Below are 18,399 nucleotides of genomic sequence, written 5' to 3' on the forward strand. Positions count from 1 at the left end.
ATACACCTGATGATTTTGTAATAAATGGTAAGCACATCTAATATATTGCATGCACAGTTTCTTAATTGTAAAACAAAAAGCAATGCAATTAACTGGCAACAAAAAAAAATTGTATTTAGATCATTCCTGTGTGAGTTGATGCCCAACTCCCTGAGGCTGCCACTCCTCATCTGAAAAACAGGAATCGTTTCTGTCTTGCTCCATCTAGCTCACAAGTCTGTAAGGATGAGAAATAACTGCGAACACTTTCTGTACTTTTGGGCCCATAAGTCTCATGCGTAACAAATTTTTGTTTCAGAGGAATGAGAGCACATTTCCACTATATTTCTCTGTGTCCTTTTATGACAAAGGACAGAAAATGTCCCATTCACTTGCTCATATACTAACTCATTATTTGACATTATTAGAATGTAAGATCCTTATAGGCTGTGACTGTGTCTTCTTCATCCCGATATTCTCAATGCCTGAGTCAGTGTTGGGCAAATTAAAAGCATTCCAATACATATTGCTGGTTTTAACTAAGCAGTTATGTTTTCTAATACATAGAGAGGAGTGCAGCCTCTGCTACCCTCCCCCAGCAGCCTTTAAACCACAGATGCCAATAGGGCAGTTAGATGTGGCAGCAATGACCATCTCACTCAGTCAAAATGTGTCAGCCCAATTCAGCTTTTGTGTTCTAGACATTTCTCATTTACAAGGAACTTTCCTGTGGCCTTCATTCCCTCAAAATCAGAAACATAGGGTTGGCATTATTCTTTCTAACCACTCAGGACACAAATGATGTAATTATTTTTAGCAAAGACCAACCTATTAAAATTTTTAGCACTTTTCATTTTGTCACCAGTTTTTTGCCAGCAATTGTCCCTGTCGACCCCATATCATCACTTCCCTGCAATTTATAGGATCACGCTCACCCATACATAAACCTTCTATAACAACACCTACTGAAAAACATCGCCCTGTTGACTGCTCCTTCTCCTGTAGCTACCAGCCCTTTGTCTCTTCCTCCCTACAGCAACCCTACCCTGCAGGCTTATGTATTCTCTCTGCTTCCCATCTCTAGCTACATGTTTAACCAGTTCTATTCAATCTTCCAGTTCCACCATTCTACTAGAACCTCTTTGTCAAAATCCATGCTTACCAATAAATCCAACAATATTTAGTTCTCAGTCATTGTCTAATTTCATATCTTGGTGACATTTATCAACAAACTACATTCACCCTTTTGAGGCATTTTCTTCAACTTCTGGGGTATCCCTGGACACACCCTGTCAGCCTGCACTGCTGGAGACTTCTACCTGCTACAACAAAGTAAACCTCATTTATTTGATTTCTCTATATCTACATTGCCTATGTGCTGAACTCTAATCCCATGACTCTGAATACCTGCTATGGATTGATTTCATTATAGTAAGTGATGCTTAGGCTCTACCAATTATCTTAAAAACCAAAACAAAGTAGCGACAAACAAACCAACCTGGGATAACCTTTAACTTTCTTCTTTTATTCATGCTTTGCATCTATTCCATGATCAACTTCTCAGCTCCATCTTCAAACTTGATGAGAATCTATTCATACCTCTCTCTATAGATAGATAGATAGATAGATAGATAGATAGATAGATAGATATCTTTTCAGCAAGTATTGTCTCTTGCCTAGACCACTATATAACTGCCTAATGTATCTTCTGGCTTCCATACTTGTCTTCTTATTGAATGTCTTTATTTAGAATTGAAATTAAATCATGTAGCCTACTTGATCAAAATCATGCAGTGGCTTCCTACCACACTTAAAATAAAATCTAAAAGCCCAAAACCCTACATCATCTGGCTCCACCCAACCACTTTCCTAATACTGTTTTCTATCACACTCTCTTTACATCTCTAGGCTTCTGATCTTCCACAAGCCTGTTGATTATAGCTTTCTGAGGAGTCCTTACACTCATTTTCTCCTCTGCATGGAACATTTCTTCACAAAGTTCCTCATAGCATGCTCCATCTGTTAACTCAACCTTGGTTTAAAGCCACTAAATGCATAAATTCTGACACCAGATTGTGGATCTGTGGAGTCAAAGGTTGTATCCCTTCCCTTCTCTGATGTATTCTTTCTTTTTAGCATAGACTGATCTTGTTTTGGGTAGAAGAATCAAAATCGGCTGGGGTGGGCAGGAAAGAGAGCAAAAGAAAGCAGGGGAGAAGCACGCAAAAGATCTACAAGAGGAAGAGAAGAATTGCAATGATGTGAAAATTGAATTTTCAGTGATATAATCTCCAAGGTAATGCCAATGCATCAGACATAAGTATTCATGTGAATAGATTAAATGAACTGAACAGGATGAAGTTCCGTCGCTTACTTTCACCATTGCCTTCAGGATGCTTTCTGTAATCTCTCTTACTATATGTCCAGTACCTGCCATGAGCTTTCCATGTGTTTCTAGAATACTTATTTAAGATACTTCAATTTTAAAAGGATTGTTTCAAACTTTAACATCCAGTTCAAGTGGTCTCCCCCTGTTCTCACCTGGGACAGAGCAATGGTTCTGGGGAGAGTGGTGCCAGCTTTGCAGCATGTCCCTTTGCCTACTCTTCTTCCCATTGCTGATTATTACCTCACTGAGACAGGAGATGAGGATTATTTATGGAAGTAAAAAGAATGCATTTTCACTTCGCTGGTGTGTTTGTAGTCCTTTCTCTGTGCTAACACTGACTGGAACTGTTGTGAGGAGTATTCAGAAGCCAGTGCCTCAAGAAGCATAATATTTAATTTTCTTACAAGATCCCTACATGAGTATTTGCACTGACTTTCTTGAAAATACAGAATTAAATCTTCTACGAATGCAGATAAGGGACTGTGGGCTTGAAAGCCTGAAGTCTTCGGAAGACTACTGGTGGAAACAGCATATAGACAATTTTAAGAGGAATGAATGTCCTCAAATGGAGCTTGAGGTTATTTCTCATTAATATGACATCAACATCAACAAACTATAAAAATGCACAAGGTGAAACTTGTGTTTTTTAAATTACATTTACAATACATATAGTTCATGTTTAAGAGTATATCGAAGTTTAGCCAACCACTCAGTTGTCATATAAATGTTACAAAATTACTTCAACTGGGCTTCAGTGTCTACTAGAAACCTTTAGATGAGTGACAAGAAATAATTATGTGTCTAAGATACAGAAGGAGAATGTTTACAGTGATTCACAGCAGAAAGAATTAGAGCTATTCTCATTCAAAAATTCTCTATTCTCAGGAATGGAAAGTTTCAGATTAATTCAGTTCTGTGACAGTATACTACTAAGTTATTATGAGCTTGAACAAATTAAGCATTTTATCAATATATATGCAGTGATTAGACACAAAGATCAATTGTTTAATTGAAATTTTTGAAGTAGTAAACAACAAATTGCTTAAGACAATCATTTCAACCAAAAAAAAAACAGACTTTTGCATAGAAAGCTCTAAGTTATGCACTGTTAATGTGAGTGCTCAAGTGTTGCCCAAAATTCACTACATTCATAGATATGTTAAAGAGAACAAGTAAATCGAATTAATAAATTTACACTTTATATCATCACGAGGAAGTATAAAATCCAATCTGTTTGTGAATGTCTATTGCTAAAAAAAGGAAGCCTAAACTTTTTCTTTATCCTTTTATGAACTTCCATAATATAACAATCCTCCTAATCTTTTAATTCTTGTCAGCATAAACCCACACATCCCAGCTGAACAACTGGCTGCCCCTCCCTGTGAATCAAGAATCTCTCCGATTAAAAATGAGACCCTAAAGATGAAATGTTGCCGTGTGCTTAACTAGAGCTCCTACAGTATCCATGGGCAGTGTGCATGCATGTAAGTGCATGTTCAAATGCATGTAGAAACATATCTCTATTACCATTCGTTTATCTAATAAATATTAATTACGCTTCTACATGATCCCTATGCCAGTTACTGTTGTACATTAAGAGACTCTGGAGATAAATCAGTATGAATAATGGACACAAACATTCCCCTTATGTGACTGATACTCAACTAAAGAATTTAGACAAATGGATAATTAAAGCACAGTGAAAAGGTGTCACATAAGGAGTTCTAGGGGGAAGAGACAAGGAAGAGCAACCTTCCCAGACTTGAGAGACAAGAAACTGCACATGGATGTGGAGAACCAGAGCACAGAGCGGTGTTGCCAAAGGGACTAGAACAGGAACCATCTTCAAGACGTTCAAGTGTACACTGGAAGGACTAGATGATAAAAAGAACTTGTAACACTCAAAGAGCAGAAATATGTAGAATAAGGAATATGGAATGAAGGGAAGAGTGGCAAATGCAAGACAGCCAAGTGTGTGTTTGCTCGATGTCAGATGAAGTATTTCAGAATAGAAGTGATCAACTACATTGCATGTTGCTGAGAAAACAAACGAGGTAAAAGCTGCTAAGGGCCTGATGGGTTTAGCCTAACGAGACCTTTGGTGATTAGCAAAATAATTTCTTTCAAGGCCTTGGGGACCTTAAAAACAGATTATATTGGGCTAGGAAGAAATGGAAGTATGTCTACTGATAATGCACTTTTTGGCATCATTAAGAAGAGAAAACTATAGAGGATATTGACAGAGCAAAATGATTGAAAAACTATCATGTGAGTTGAGAATGGTGGAAATCAATAAGAAGAACGGATTATCCACGGTAGGAGGATAGTCAGTTTGTGGTAAAAAAAAAAAAAAAAAACAGGAACGCAGGGTACAGAGGGAACAGTGGGCGTAGAGACCACTTCTTCCCTTTTCAGAAGAGAGAGTGTGAGCTTAGATGTGCACAAACATCTGGTGTGGCTGGCAAGAAGTTGAAAGACAAATATAGTCTATATCATCACCAAAACTTTAATGTCTTCACTCCCATTTCTTAGAGAACAAGCTGTATCCCTTTCCAAAGGTGATTTTGCATAGTCTAAAGCATTCTAATGCCTTGTTATCTGAGAATAAAGGATGAACCAAACTACATCTGGTTGGAGGTCAGGACAAGCTAACTGTATTAGAAATGCTGACCTCCTAAGTCCCAACTTCCACCATGCCCATGGGGTTCTTCAGATGCTGTCTGTTATGAAGCTCAAAACAGCTCATTAACCCTCAGTCCAGCTTAGAACAATAGTGCTATTCAGGTGTTCTGACCCAAAGATTCATTGGGGTCTGAGAATTCATGCCAATGGTTTAGTAAACTTTTGTAGTCATCATTGGATGTTATGAAAAACATCTGAGACTTTTTCCAGAGGCACAAGTCAGTTGAATAGCCGTTCAATTTAACATGCACAAGTACCACCTTGATAAGTTGTGGAAATGGATATCTCCTAGCCACCACAACCAGAAATTCTAATTGAAGCAGCTCTATGGCAAGAAACAGGACTATGATGTTTTATGGACACATAAAGTTACTCATATGCACATGGTCTCCTCTCGAGAAGGGCCTAAAAGAAACAGAAAAAAAAATGAGAAGAAGCCAGGCCAGCCTATCCCACACTAAGCCTATCACAACAGGGAGGACAAAAAGTAAATAAAAAACACTGCAGACTTACCTAGAAAGGTCAAAAGACTCATAATCTTGGCATTTTAAAGAAACACAAAAATTAATCTACAAAGTAATATTCTTCTTCATACATGATTATTGGGTCCCTTCCACCAAAAGTTGGAAGCCTTCACCCATGCAACTGGATTCATCTGTCCTTTGTTCATGACAAGGCTGTCAGTAGTTACTTAGCATGCTGCTTTTCCATTGGTACAAGGATTTATAACGAAAGGGTATAAAATAAGGAGTATCACTATGGGGCAAGTAGGAATTAACAGATGTCCTCAGATATTACCTGCCATTATACAACCTTGACCCATCATTTTAAAACTCATAAGGTTTTTTTTCTCCATTATCAAATTTTTAATGACTACAAATGTACTCAAATGAAACATTCACCCCTAAAACACCAAAAAGTTTTTCTAAACTCTGCTCATTCAAGGTATGAATGTTATCTTCCACCAACAAGCCTCTAGACACTTCTCAAATGCTCTGAAAATTTGATCTTTTTCAGATGGTGCTATGCTTCACACTGTTGTGAAGTGCCTCCTTGGCATTCTGCCTACACCTTGTTCCAGACTGCCAGATTGGATATGTGCTGTGTTAGCAAGACTCTCCATTGCTGCCAGAAACAGAAGCTGGAGAACAACTGCTGTAGTCCATTTCTGTTCAGATTCCACTCTCCATAACTCTGAAGAAACTGCTCGCTTTGCTGTATTAGTCACCCTTAAGCAGCCAAATGCCATAACTGTTTCTCACTTTCTAGTGAGATCAACTTAATTCTACTTTTTTGTTTTTTGTGATATGCTTCAAACTGAATCAGGTTTCTGGGACCTGTTTCCTTCTTCAACTTCAACACTTTCTCTGGATGCTCACTTCCTGTCTCTTCTTGGTGGCTCATGTGGATCTTCTCTCCATTTACAAACTTTCTAGGGCTATGTTCTACGCTCCCAGATTTACATCTCTGGGATTCTTCCCTTATAGAACTGCTATCTCATTTGCTAAGAAGAAAGAGACACATACACACAAACACACATACACACAAACACACACACACACAAACACACAGGGGTACTTTAAAAAAAACTTGGGAACAAAATGTAGGCAAAGTGTAAGGATTTGTTTTTTTGTAAGTACGTATTTTTTCTCTGGTGTGTGTGTGTGTGTGTGTGTGGTGTGTGTGTGTGTGTGTGTGTGTGTGTGTGTTTGCTCCATTACCATAAGGAGACCACAACCATCTTTAGCACAACCATGGGTCAAACATTCAGTGTGGTTTCAGAAAGCAGCTCTTTGCTAAATTTCCTAAACTTTAAAAATGCTAACTGCCTTTAACTCTCTGAAATCTAAAAGGCATCCACCCATTTAATTTTGAGCATAAATGAAAGGTCCATTCATTAATACCCATTAATTAATTCAAAGAAAAATTTGTTACAAGCTATCACTTGCCAAATATCTCTTGAGATGCGCAGTATTTAAGTGACACATGGTGCATTTTCATTCATTCATTCTACATTTATAAAACACATACTGTCCAGAGCTTCACTTAAGCCATGGAGAACAAAGGAATAAAACATGATTTGTGAGGTATAGTCACTCAGTGTCTTGTCAAAAGTCAGAACAGGAGTAAAAATTATGATAGACAATTACATGTATGATTCAGAAGTGCCACAAGAGAAAAACTGGGGCCCGGCGCCATGGCCTAGCTGCTAAAGTCCTCGCCTGGAACGCACTGGGATCCCATATGGGCCACGGGTTCTAATCTCGGCAGCTCCACTTCCCATCCCTGCTGGTGGCCTGGGAAAGCAGTTGAGGACAGCCCAAAACTTTGGGACCCTGCACCCATGTGGGAAACCTTGAAGAGGTTCTTGGTTCCCGGCTTCTGATTGGCGCAGCACCAGCCGTTGCACTCACTTGGGGAGTGAATCATCGGATGGAAGATCTTCCTCTCTGTCTCTCCTCCCCTCTCTATATCTGACTTTGTAATAAAAATAAATCTAAAACGAGAGAGAGAGAGAGAAACGAGAGAGAGAGAGAACTGATTACTTATATCTGGAATAGAAACGCAAGGAAGAGCTCAGAGAAGTCATTGTACGGAAAAAGAAATGCCTCAAAATAAAAACATGAAACAGAAAACTCCAGACACAAAACATAGCATTTTGAAATCCATGGACACACAGAAAAAAGCAGGATTAGGGAAGCAGACATAGATCCAAAAATGTATCACACACAATCTGAGAATCTAGGATCCAGTATGGACTAGTGACTTTAGGTTAATAATTAAACGGTTACTCTGTCAATTACTGGAACATGACATTAGGTAAAGCTGCTCAAACTTCTTGACCTCTGCTTCCCCATCTGTTGAAATATATTGGTAATACTTTACACCACTGTTGTCTCAAGGCACAAAGTTATAAATATACAGAGACAATTCTTTCCTTCAGAAAATATAATTTACATTTTTTTCTGAAATCAGAAGTTATCTAACATTGTACCCCATCCAATGTTGGAGGAGAAACACAGTTGACTGTTAAGGACCATCAATAGTAAAAGGAGATTAATTCTAATGAAGATTCTATAAAATAAGAGTTAGGCTTTTTATTTCTGAAAAGTAAACTTTATTTAGGACATTCTGTCTAATTATACCTGCATGAGTGTTCTGCTAAAAATATCATTTGTTAAAAGATGTACTTATTCAAATGACAGAGTGACAAAGAAACAAGGGAAGAGAGAAAGAGGGAGAGTGTGACAAAGCTCAATCTTTCATCTGCTGGTTTACTCCCTGTGCTCATGGCAGCTGGGGTTGGGCCAGGCCACAGCCAAGAGCAAGTAACTCTTTCCTGACCTCCCCTGTAAGTAGAAGAAACCTGAGCACCTGACTCGCCTAGCTTCACCAGCAGGACACTGATTGGAGGTGTGGAATAGCCGAGACTGGAGACAGGTCCACCATGAGATGCAGGCACCATGAAATGCAGGCATCCCAAGCAGCAACTTCACTCACCTGACACACTACCAGATCAATACATTATTATAGCTTTAAGACTGAGAAGATTAAGAAGCCTGTTACTAATAAACTTGTTGGGAACTTTATTTCAAGTACTGATTTGACTGATTCTTGATTCGAGTGGGTGTTACTAAGTCTTGTAAAGCTAATGCGTCAAGGGAAAAGTCCTGAATAAGAGTATTCTTGGGCCTCTGAATACCTTACAACCCCTGATCTGGATGCTGTTGCCTAACTTCCTCATCTACAAAAAGAGAGCTTGAATAACTGTATCACAGAATGTAATACAAGAAGAAAATTTCAGAGCACTGTAAGTACTCATAAAGAGCAATGAAGAATAAGTCACATACTTTTGGAGATAGCATCGAATGCTAATTAAAAATATATATTGAAATGAATAACTACACAGATATTTTAATGAGTTCTGCACCAATACATAAAACAATAAGATCAAGGACATTGTCTGGGAAAATACAGGCATATGTTGAAATGACTGAAACTAACATTTGTTACAGATTTTCAAAAAGACATATGCTCTCTTTGGAATAATGGAGAGTTGGTGATAACAAAACAGAGCTAAGTAATTGCTAGTCGGCCCTTATAAACCTTGGAGCAAAAGAAATAATAATTTCCAATTTTAACCAACCAAATGGTACAGAAAAATTATTTTGTCTTCAAAGAATACACAGCTAGAAAGCTAGCTTCTCAAATCAAGCTTATGCCTGATTTTTAAGTTGAAAGGCAAGTAGTAATGAGTATGTTTATGGCTACAAATACTACTGCTGTTAATTAAATTTCTCAGAAGCATGAGACTATCTTTTCTGGCCAAGTACATAAGGTAAGGATGAAAAAGACTTTTGTTCTGCTACTAAACTGCACTCTACTCATTCTGTTCTCATCTCCTTTCCATTGTCATCGATATCAACCTCATCAACTCATCAAAAAACACTATTAATACCTGAGCTGGGCACCGTGCTGCACAGCATACAAAGTGCACTGAGCATCCAGATTAAACAAGTAATTATCCAGATGCCCTTTAGAGCACATTTACCAGCATAAAATCTGCATGAGAGGAAAATAGCCAAGTAAGCCAAAGTTATACATTTCTAAACACAAATACATCACCTGAGTTAAAAAAGAGGAGATTTAATGAAAATAAACAGAGCTTTAAAAGAGAGATTTAAAGCTTAAATGCAGCTTAGAACAAGCTGTGACTTTTCTATATAACATGGGGCATAACATCAAAAGTGACTGCCCACTCCACAATGGACCGGTACAGATTCTCCCTGGTGCCGCATTACAATAAGCCTTTCTCCAAGAACTGTAGTACAAGTGAGACAGTTGGCATTTGCACGGGCATTAAAATCCTAAATATTTTCTGTCTTGTATTCCCTTTACTGTAGATAACTTCACTTGACTCATAAGGCTTGTAAAAAAGTAGTTTAAAAATGGGAGAAGAAACAAATGTACAGACGTTCTGAAACATGGACTCTTTACCAACAAGTAAGTATCAGTGAGGCAAAATAAGGACTCTCAAAAGTAGGTTCTACAGAACTAACGAACCAATAAATAACAGTAATAATTATTGAAAACCAAGTCAGTGTACTTTGCGATTAGTCACAAATATTCCTTGGATGACTTCTCACTACACAGATTGTAATGTATACAAGAGAGACAGGGCAAATTTATCAAATAATCACAGAATGTTCAAGAAAAGAAGTCTCCCAGCTAGTTGAGTGGTTCGGACCAAGCTTTTACAAAAGACATCTTACTCGGCATCCCTCGTATTTCCTCAACCACCAAATTCCTACATTACCCAGTAGAGCCAGAAGGACTTAATTAGCAAAAGCCAAGAAAAATTCACAGATATTAGTGAATGGGATACACATTTTGATGTAATAGGATTTAATATTTCATAATATAATCCTTGGGTTTGAGTCCCAAACCTGATCCTGTTTTTAGCTTCCTGGTTAATGAACGCTCTGGAAAGAAGTAGGTGATGGCTTAAGTATGTGGGTACCTGCCATTATATAAATTATTTATATTGAGTTCTAAACTCCTGACTTAAGACTGAACCAGCTTTGCAGACTTTTAGGGAGTGAACCAGATAAGAAATCTGTCCTTATAAATCTTTTTTTGTCTTTCTACCTTTGAAATAAATAATATAATAGAGCAAAAGATAACACACAAGCCCAGCACAACACTATATGGGCAATGGTTCGGTTCTGGCTGTTCCAATTCCCATCCAGCTCTGTCCTTGTGGCCTGGGAAAGCAGTAGAGAATGGCCCAAAGTTTCTGATCTTGCACCCACATGGGAGACCCTGAGGAATCTCTAGCTCCTGGCTTTGGATTGACTCAAGCTCCAAATACTGCATTCATTTGGGAAGTGAACCAACAGACACATTTTTCTCATTGACTCTCCTTCTCTGTAAACCTGCCTTTCCAATAAAAGTAAACAAATCTTAAAAACAAAAGAGCAGATTATCACAGCCACCACATTGTTACCATTCACCACTTGTTTACATTTGCATTATCCTGCAGTTCTATGATAATTATGATCTCCGTGAGTGTGCTACAAGCATCTGAGATTTTTTTTCCAGAGAATAGTACTGGAGGTGGTATCCACAGTTTTCAGACATGAAGATTTATATTGGTTTTGACTGTTGAAATGTCTATTTCATGTGTGTGTGAAGCACTGTTGGTTTGGTATTTAAAAACTGCCTCAACTCAGAATAAATTATGCTTTAGGTAAACCTAGCAAATAAATGCTCTTTAGAGTCAACATTGCACTCATTTTGAAGATATTATAATCATCACCTTCCTTAGTTTTAAAAACCTTCTGGTGTATTTTATTGACAATTTTTCTCTTGGTCTAGTAGTAAATTTAGATATGTTATCTGTTTTCCTTAAACATTAATATTTTCTGCAGAATTGACTTGGGAAAAATTTTAGCATATCATATCATATCAGAATCGTCAGAAAATTGAAGAAAAGAAATGAGAATTCTCAGGAAAGTGTTTTTCTTCTTGACTCATCTCCATTCTACTAGATCCTTGCTACTTGTCTGTACAATAAAGTTTTTGTTACTATAAAAATTTTACTACTTATTTAAAAGGAAGACCAATATATAGGTGTGTATATATATATAAAGAGAGAGAGAGAGAAAGAGAGAGAGAGCGCGCACACAAGGGAGGGAGAGAGCTATTTAATGCACTGGCTAGATCCATGAATGGCCACAACAGGAGAGATTACCCAGGTTGAGGCCAGGATTTAGAACTCCATCCATGTCTCTCATGTGGATGGCCTGGACCCAACTCCTTAGGCAGTTTTTGCTGTTGTTGTTGTTTATTGCTTTCCCATGTGTAGCAGCAGGAAACTACATCAGAAGTGGAACAACTGGGAATCAAACAGCCCTCCAATATGAGATGGGGCATTGCAAACAGTAGCTTGATCTGTTGGACCACAACCCTGGCCACTATGATAATATGATTTGATCAGAACCTATTTCTCAGCTCTTTAGGCCCTCAGACCCGGCACCTCGCACAATTCCTTCTCTCTCTCCTTTGATGTGGAAAGTATCAAAGGAGAAAATGGATCGAAAAGGGGGTCATCAAAACAAACCAGACACAGAAAGGCAAATACTGCATGTTTTCCCTTATATAGGTGGGGATAAAAATGTTTAACATAATAAACAAGGAGAAATTTTTAAAAGGCAAATATCTTTTCCTTATAAAAAGACAATTTTAGGAATATGTATTGCAATGTGACATGGGCATATTAGTGCTGTCATTTTGATCCAATATTTCAGCCATTAAATCAATAATTCACTTCCGCCATGCCCATTCTTCAGCCTGAAGCATTATCACATTTAAATGTTCCCCATCCATTCTTTCTCTCTTCCCATCCATTTTTAAAAATTTTAGTGTCTACACTCCTTCTTGGATCAAGTCAGACCATCTGAAATTGCACTGCCTTTCACATAGATCCTCTTGTTTATGCCCATCGTGCTTGCTGAGTTAGCCCTTCATGCTCTGTCTGAGGTTTCCTTAGAAGATTGGAGAATCTTCCAGAGAAGTTAGGAAAGTGATGACAATTTACACCTGTGTACTACACCTGTGTACTACAAGAGGCATGAGAATCATGCCTACATAGTAACTGCCTCATCTGACAGAGGGGAAGGAGGAGAGGAAACACACCTGTATCTGCATTGCTTGTTTTTCCATTAAAATCAAAGAGCTTCAACTTAAATAAAAAGCATTCACAATACATCACAATGTCTGTTTGTGATGGACACATCAAATAAATTCCCAAAATCCTCATTTCTAAGAATAGTGTGCATATTGCTACAGATAACTGCAGTTATTAGTTGATTTGTACTTTAGAAGATGTCATAAATTTTGCTTACCTTTTTGCCATGGCGACTAGGAGACATATAAGCAAATAAATCTATTATTATCTATGCTGGGAACTGCAAATGACTAAATAGCACACATTCTTCTACACTAGTTTACTCTGGTTTTATTTTCTTCTTCATGTGTTCCTTTTGTTCTGATTTTAACACCACAGCACTTAATTCATTTTTATATATCTCCCTTCAAATTATCTCAGCAACGAGGCTTTCCATTGTTAAATCAATGCATAACAGGGAGAGCACTGTTCTGTAGGAATTTACAGTTTCATGTACAAAATACAGACGGGAATGTAGATCACTGTAGAATCTATAGGGGAAAGTATCCAATTCTGTACAGAACTACTTGGAATTTAACTTACCAGTATCAGTTGTACCACTAATACTGGCAGAGCGAATAACGACAACAATCATTTTTGAATATCTACCATGTGCCTGGCACTGGGCAGAATATTTCATGTCGTTTACCTCTTCCATCATTTATCTCATACGATACCACCTAATAAATCTGTAAGATTTATATTATCATCACACTTTAAAGTCTCACCAAGGTTATGTATGCAGCTATATCAGGGCAAAGCCAGATTCAAACCCTGTGCATGGCTTACGTCAAAAAGGCCCCTGTTCTCATCATTCCACATGGTCCCTGAGAGCTTCACAGAGTGAAAAAGGTTTAGACTGAGACTTGCAAGCTGAGAAGCAAAAGTTGAAAATTTCCAAAGAATGGAGTGGAAGAGGAAGAAGTTATTCCAGATAAGGGAACTAGCTTATGCAGAAATGTGAATATGTGAAAATTCAATAGGATTTGACAACAACTTCACAAGCACAGCAATGTGGACCCTGTGTGAGGGAGAAAGGCAAATGAGGTGCTGTGTTCCCAGGGAGATATTCATTCCACAGTGAGTAGAGAACCATAAGAAAATACTAAGCAGAAAGACCAGAATCTCCATTTTTTTTCTTTAATTGGAAAGTCAGATATACAGAGAGAACATCTGAAACTGGACCTGATCTGAAGCCAGGAGCCAGGAGCCAGGAGCCTCTTCCGGGTCTCCCACACAGGTGCAGTGTCCCAAGGTTTTTGGTCGCCCTCAACTGCTTTCCCAGGCCACAGGGAAACTGGATGGGAAGTAGGCCACCAGAATTAGAACTGGAGCCCATACGTTATCCTGGCACACGCAAGGTGAGGACTTTAGCTTCTCGGTTACCATGCCAGGCCCAGAATCCCCATTTCTAAAACATTTCTTTTTGTGAGTGTCAAAGATGTATTAAAGGAGAAGCTGGAGGGAAGCAAGAATGTGACATTGAAGGAACTTGCTCCAATGCAGATACAAACTAACAGAAGGACCAAGGACTTTAGGAAAAGGGTCTTATCAAAAATGTTTTAAGAAAACAGATTCTGTAACTCTTGATACCATTTACATATGTGGGATGAAGAGGAGAGAAAAGCTGGAATTTTACATACTATCCAAATAAACTGAGCAGACAGCAATATAGATTACACAGCACAGCTCTGTGCAAAGACAGCAGGCTGTATTTTCATTATGTTGTGGTATTAGTAGTAACGGAGCTAGAAAAGTTGGACAAAGTATCATTGTGAATTTGTAGTCAGGGAAACTACATGAATTTTCACTTAGTAGGTAAGCATATAAAATAAGAATAAGCCATTAAAATGGTAGTATTTAAGATGTAAGTTGGAAGCTAAAGTTTTGGGAATTGCATTGAGAAGGATACTCAAAATGTAGGAGGAAGATCTGAAGAAAATACTAGCATAGCAGCAAATCATGGGTGGAGCTGGAAGATGTGAAAATCCAGTAGTGTTCAATATGAGAACCATGACTGATAAAGACTGAAAAGTTTTATTTGATTCTAAACTTGTGATGTCATCTTTAATCTTCAACAAGAACAATCCAGCACATCAAGAGAGACCACTATGGGGAGACACTAGGATGTGGAGATTACTAAGTACATGCTGTGCTTGTCAGAACTTGCACCCTAGCAGACAAGTCTCTAGGACAGCCCAGTAACATTTCTGGTATGGCAGTAAAGTTAAGATCTCAGTGTTAATTCAGAAACACTACTGCAGAGTATCCACAGCACAAACATTAGGTTGGTTGGATGAGAGGGGAGCAAAAGATAATTACAGCAATAATTACTGCTTGCTATTTGGATTTAAGGCATGCAGAGTTAGCAGTAAATGCAAAGATACCTTGATAGAATATTACGGATGGGTGCCACAATGTGTCACAGGAGGTTGGGCTTTAGCTTGCAATGTCAGTATTCCAAGTGGATGCTGGGTCAAATCCCAGGTGCCGCACTTCCAGCTTGGCTCCCTCACTGCTGACATTCTTGACAAAGTTGCAAAAAATGATCCAAGTACTTAAACAGCTACCAACCACCTGGGAGACCCAGCTAGAGTTTCAGGATCCCATCTTCAGCTTGGTTCAACCAGAGCAGTCGCAGCCATTTAGAGTGTGGACCACCAAACAGCATATTCTTTCCTTCCCTCTGCGTGTGTGTGTGTGTGTGTGTGTGTGTGTGTGCACACGTTCCTCCTCTCTTTCTAATTAAGTTTTCAGATAAATAAATAAATAAAACTTAAAAGTTTAGATTAAGAGTTAATTAGAAAGCTAAGAGCTGGAGGTGAAAGTATAATAATGGACAGATGTTCAGGGAACAAAAAGGTCAAAAGTGAGCCTGCATTGCTCTTGGGACATCAACTTGGAAATATGGACATTCATAAGATCTTGCGATCTTTCACATGGAAGTTGTTATCCCTCAAGATGGTGTTCAGAGTTGAGGTTCATAGACATTTGTCAAAGTTTCCGTGTGGGGGAATGAAATTGGTTAAAATCCTAAACATGAGGAAAAGCAGAATTTACTAATGGACTTGGGTTTTCATAGTACTGGAAATAGAAATGCCTGTGATGGAGTCCCAAGAAGGGTCAGGGGTAACATTGAGAAACTGCATGTCCTGAGTATGCTAACCATCCTTCCATTCTGTTTTGTGATTCGGGAGTTGGGATTGTAAGCTCTAACATTAGGGGGCACCAGAGAAGGACTGGAAGTCAGGAAACAGAAGGCTGCTTCCACCTGGCCATGACTACTGATTTTGGCAGAAGCAGGTGATTAAAGTGTGTTCCCAAACATCCCCTGCCACCCAGAATCATACTGCTGGAAGGCTGATCAAATGATGTGCACATGATTTGATTGCCAGTTTGCATGATTTTAATCTTCACTCTTAACAAATGAAAATGCATGTAAATAAAAGTAAAAAATCCTTAACATGTAGTCGCGCTTGGATCTTTTAAAGACATTCTGTTAAAAATAGTTAAAGATTATCCCCCTTTAAACATGAAGGTAACAATATGGAAAACATACTAGTATTATCCACTTTCCTGTAGCCCTTGAACCTTCTTACCCTAATTAACTATGTAAAGAATGTCAAAATAAAATTTTATAAAAAAAAAATAGTTAAAGACCTTTTCAGTTTTACTCGGAATACAATCCCATGTTTTTCTTATATAAAATGAATAAAATTAATATTTTAAACTTGTCATATACAGTATGCAATCACAGCTTTTATTGTCTATATTTATTGTTTATATTTATTTTGCTAATTTAGTGAGATAATGTTATATTCCAATTTTGCAGCTTACATGTTGACTTTTCATTAGGTTCTCCAGATTGATCCCTGTGGAGCCATGTACCTCTAAGCCATATATCTGAGTTCTTTTATAGGATTGTTTTGCATCATTATGCCACTTTTTACTTAGTGATCCCTGGTGCATATTTAAGGTGCTCTATTTTGTTCCCCATGCTGAACAATACTGGAAGAAACATCACTGTGGACTGGCTTTTATGTAAAAGCTAGAGTAGAGTATTTCTTTTTCTCTCTAATCATTACCTCATTTTGAACTTTCACTGAAATGTATGTTATAATAGATGCACACTCCAATTTACTGGAATGCAAAACCAGTCTCTAAATCACAGTCATGCAAGCAGTGTACAGAGTCTCCCATTCCTTCACATTCTCCCCAACGTTCAGTGTTTTCCAGTCTTATCTTCTTCCCAACTAGATAGATAGGAAATAACATTGTTTCAGCTATGCTTCCTGTATTCAAGGGTGTTTTTAATCTGTTGTTTGGGGGTGTTGGTTTCTTTGCTATATTATTTTGTGTCATCCGATAAGCCACTATACTCTTTCCTCATTTTTCTCTTTGTCTCTCTTTTTTCTTTTCAATTTGCATAAATTCTTTACATGTTGTACATTGATTCCTCATCACTTGCATATATCTAAAATACATATAAGAATTTTACTTTTACCTTTTCTGCTTTAATGGAATACTTTGATATACAAAAAGGCATGTTATATAATGAAATAGATCAACCTTTCAAAAATATTTTTGGTATTAAGTAATACTCCTGCTTTCATGTTATATTTTCTTCCATATTTCTTCTGAAAGATTTAAATTTCTGTTTTTCACATTAAGAAACTTAATTCACCTAAAATTTTACAGGCATTTTCCTCTTGTGTGCCTAAATGACCAGGCTAGTGTCATTTTTGAATAGTTACTCAAGAATAGCCCACATTGAGACTATTCTGTTCAGGCCTCCATTTATGAAAGTGTCCCTGTCTGGGGTCTCCATCCTGGTGCATTCATCTATCACTCTTTCAGTAACACTTCATCATGAATGCAACAGCCTCGTGCACCAAGGAGCCCTTCACCTTCATCCTCAGAAACTGTGCTCTTTGTTCTTCAGTCTCTTGCGAATTTTCAGATCACCTTCAGTCTCCCCACAAGTCCCTATTAAAATTGTAAATGGAACTGAATCTTGCACATTGCTTAACAAACAGGTTTCCATCTCATTCTTCTAACAATCCCAAAAAGTAGTTGGGTTGGATATAGACATAGACATAGATAGATATAGATATAGATACAGATACAGAGATATAGATATAGATATAGATATAGATATAGATATAGATATAGATATAGATATAGATATAGATATAGATATAGATATAGATACAGAGATATAGATATAGATATAGATATAGATATAGATATAGATATAGATATAGATATAGCAGATGGGTACAGATATATGGAGACATAGGACAGTGCTGAGAGTCCAGATTTATAAATTACCACTGTTTTTGAATTGTCCTCTCATTCATCTTAAAGATAACCCCTTTTCCAATCAATGCCGCTCAACAACATTGCTATGCTAATCTGTCCACAAAATGTATTCAATACTTCGGTGCTGTAATTTACCGAGAAAAGTGAGAAATAAGAACAGAATGGCAAACAGGAAAAAACGGCAAAAGCTTCTATATTTTCTTGACCAGATTTTCAGGTCTCTGTCCCCTTCCTTCCCACCTCTCCCCCGCATGGTCTTGTTTCCTTTAACTTGTCAACCTTATTTCATAAAATGAAG

The sequence above is a fragment of the Ochotona curzoniae genome, unplaced genomic scaffold (genome assembly GCF_017591425.1).
Source record: "Ochotona curzoniae isolate NIBS_2020 unplaced genomic scaffold, NIBS_Ocur_1.0 scaffold_4506, whole genome shotgun sequence".
In the NCBI taxonomy this organism is placed as follows: domain Eukaryota; kingdom Metazoa; phylum Chordata; class Mammalia; order Lagomorpha; family Ochotonidae; genus Ochotona; species Ochotona curzoniae.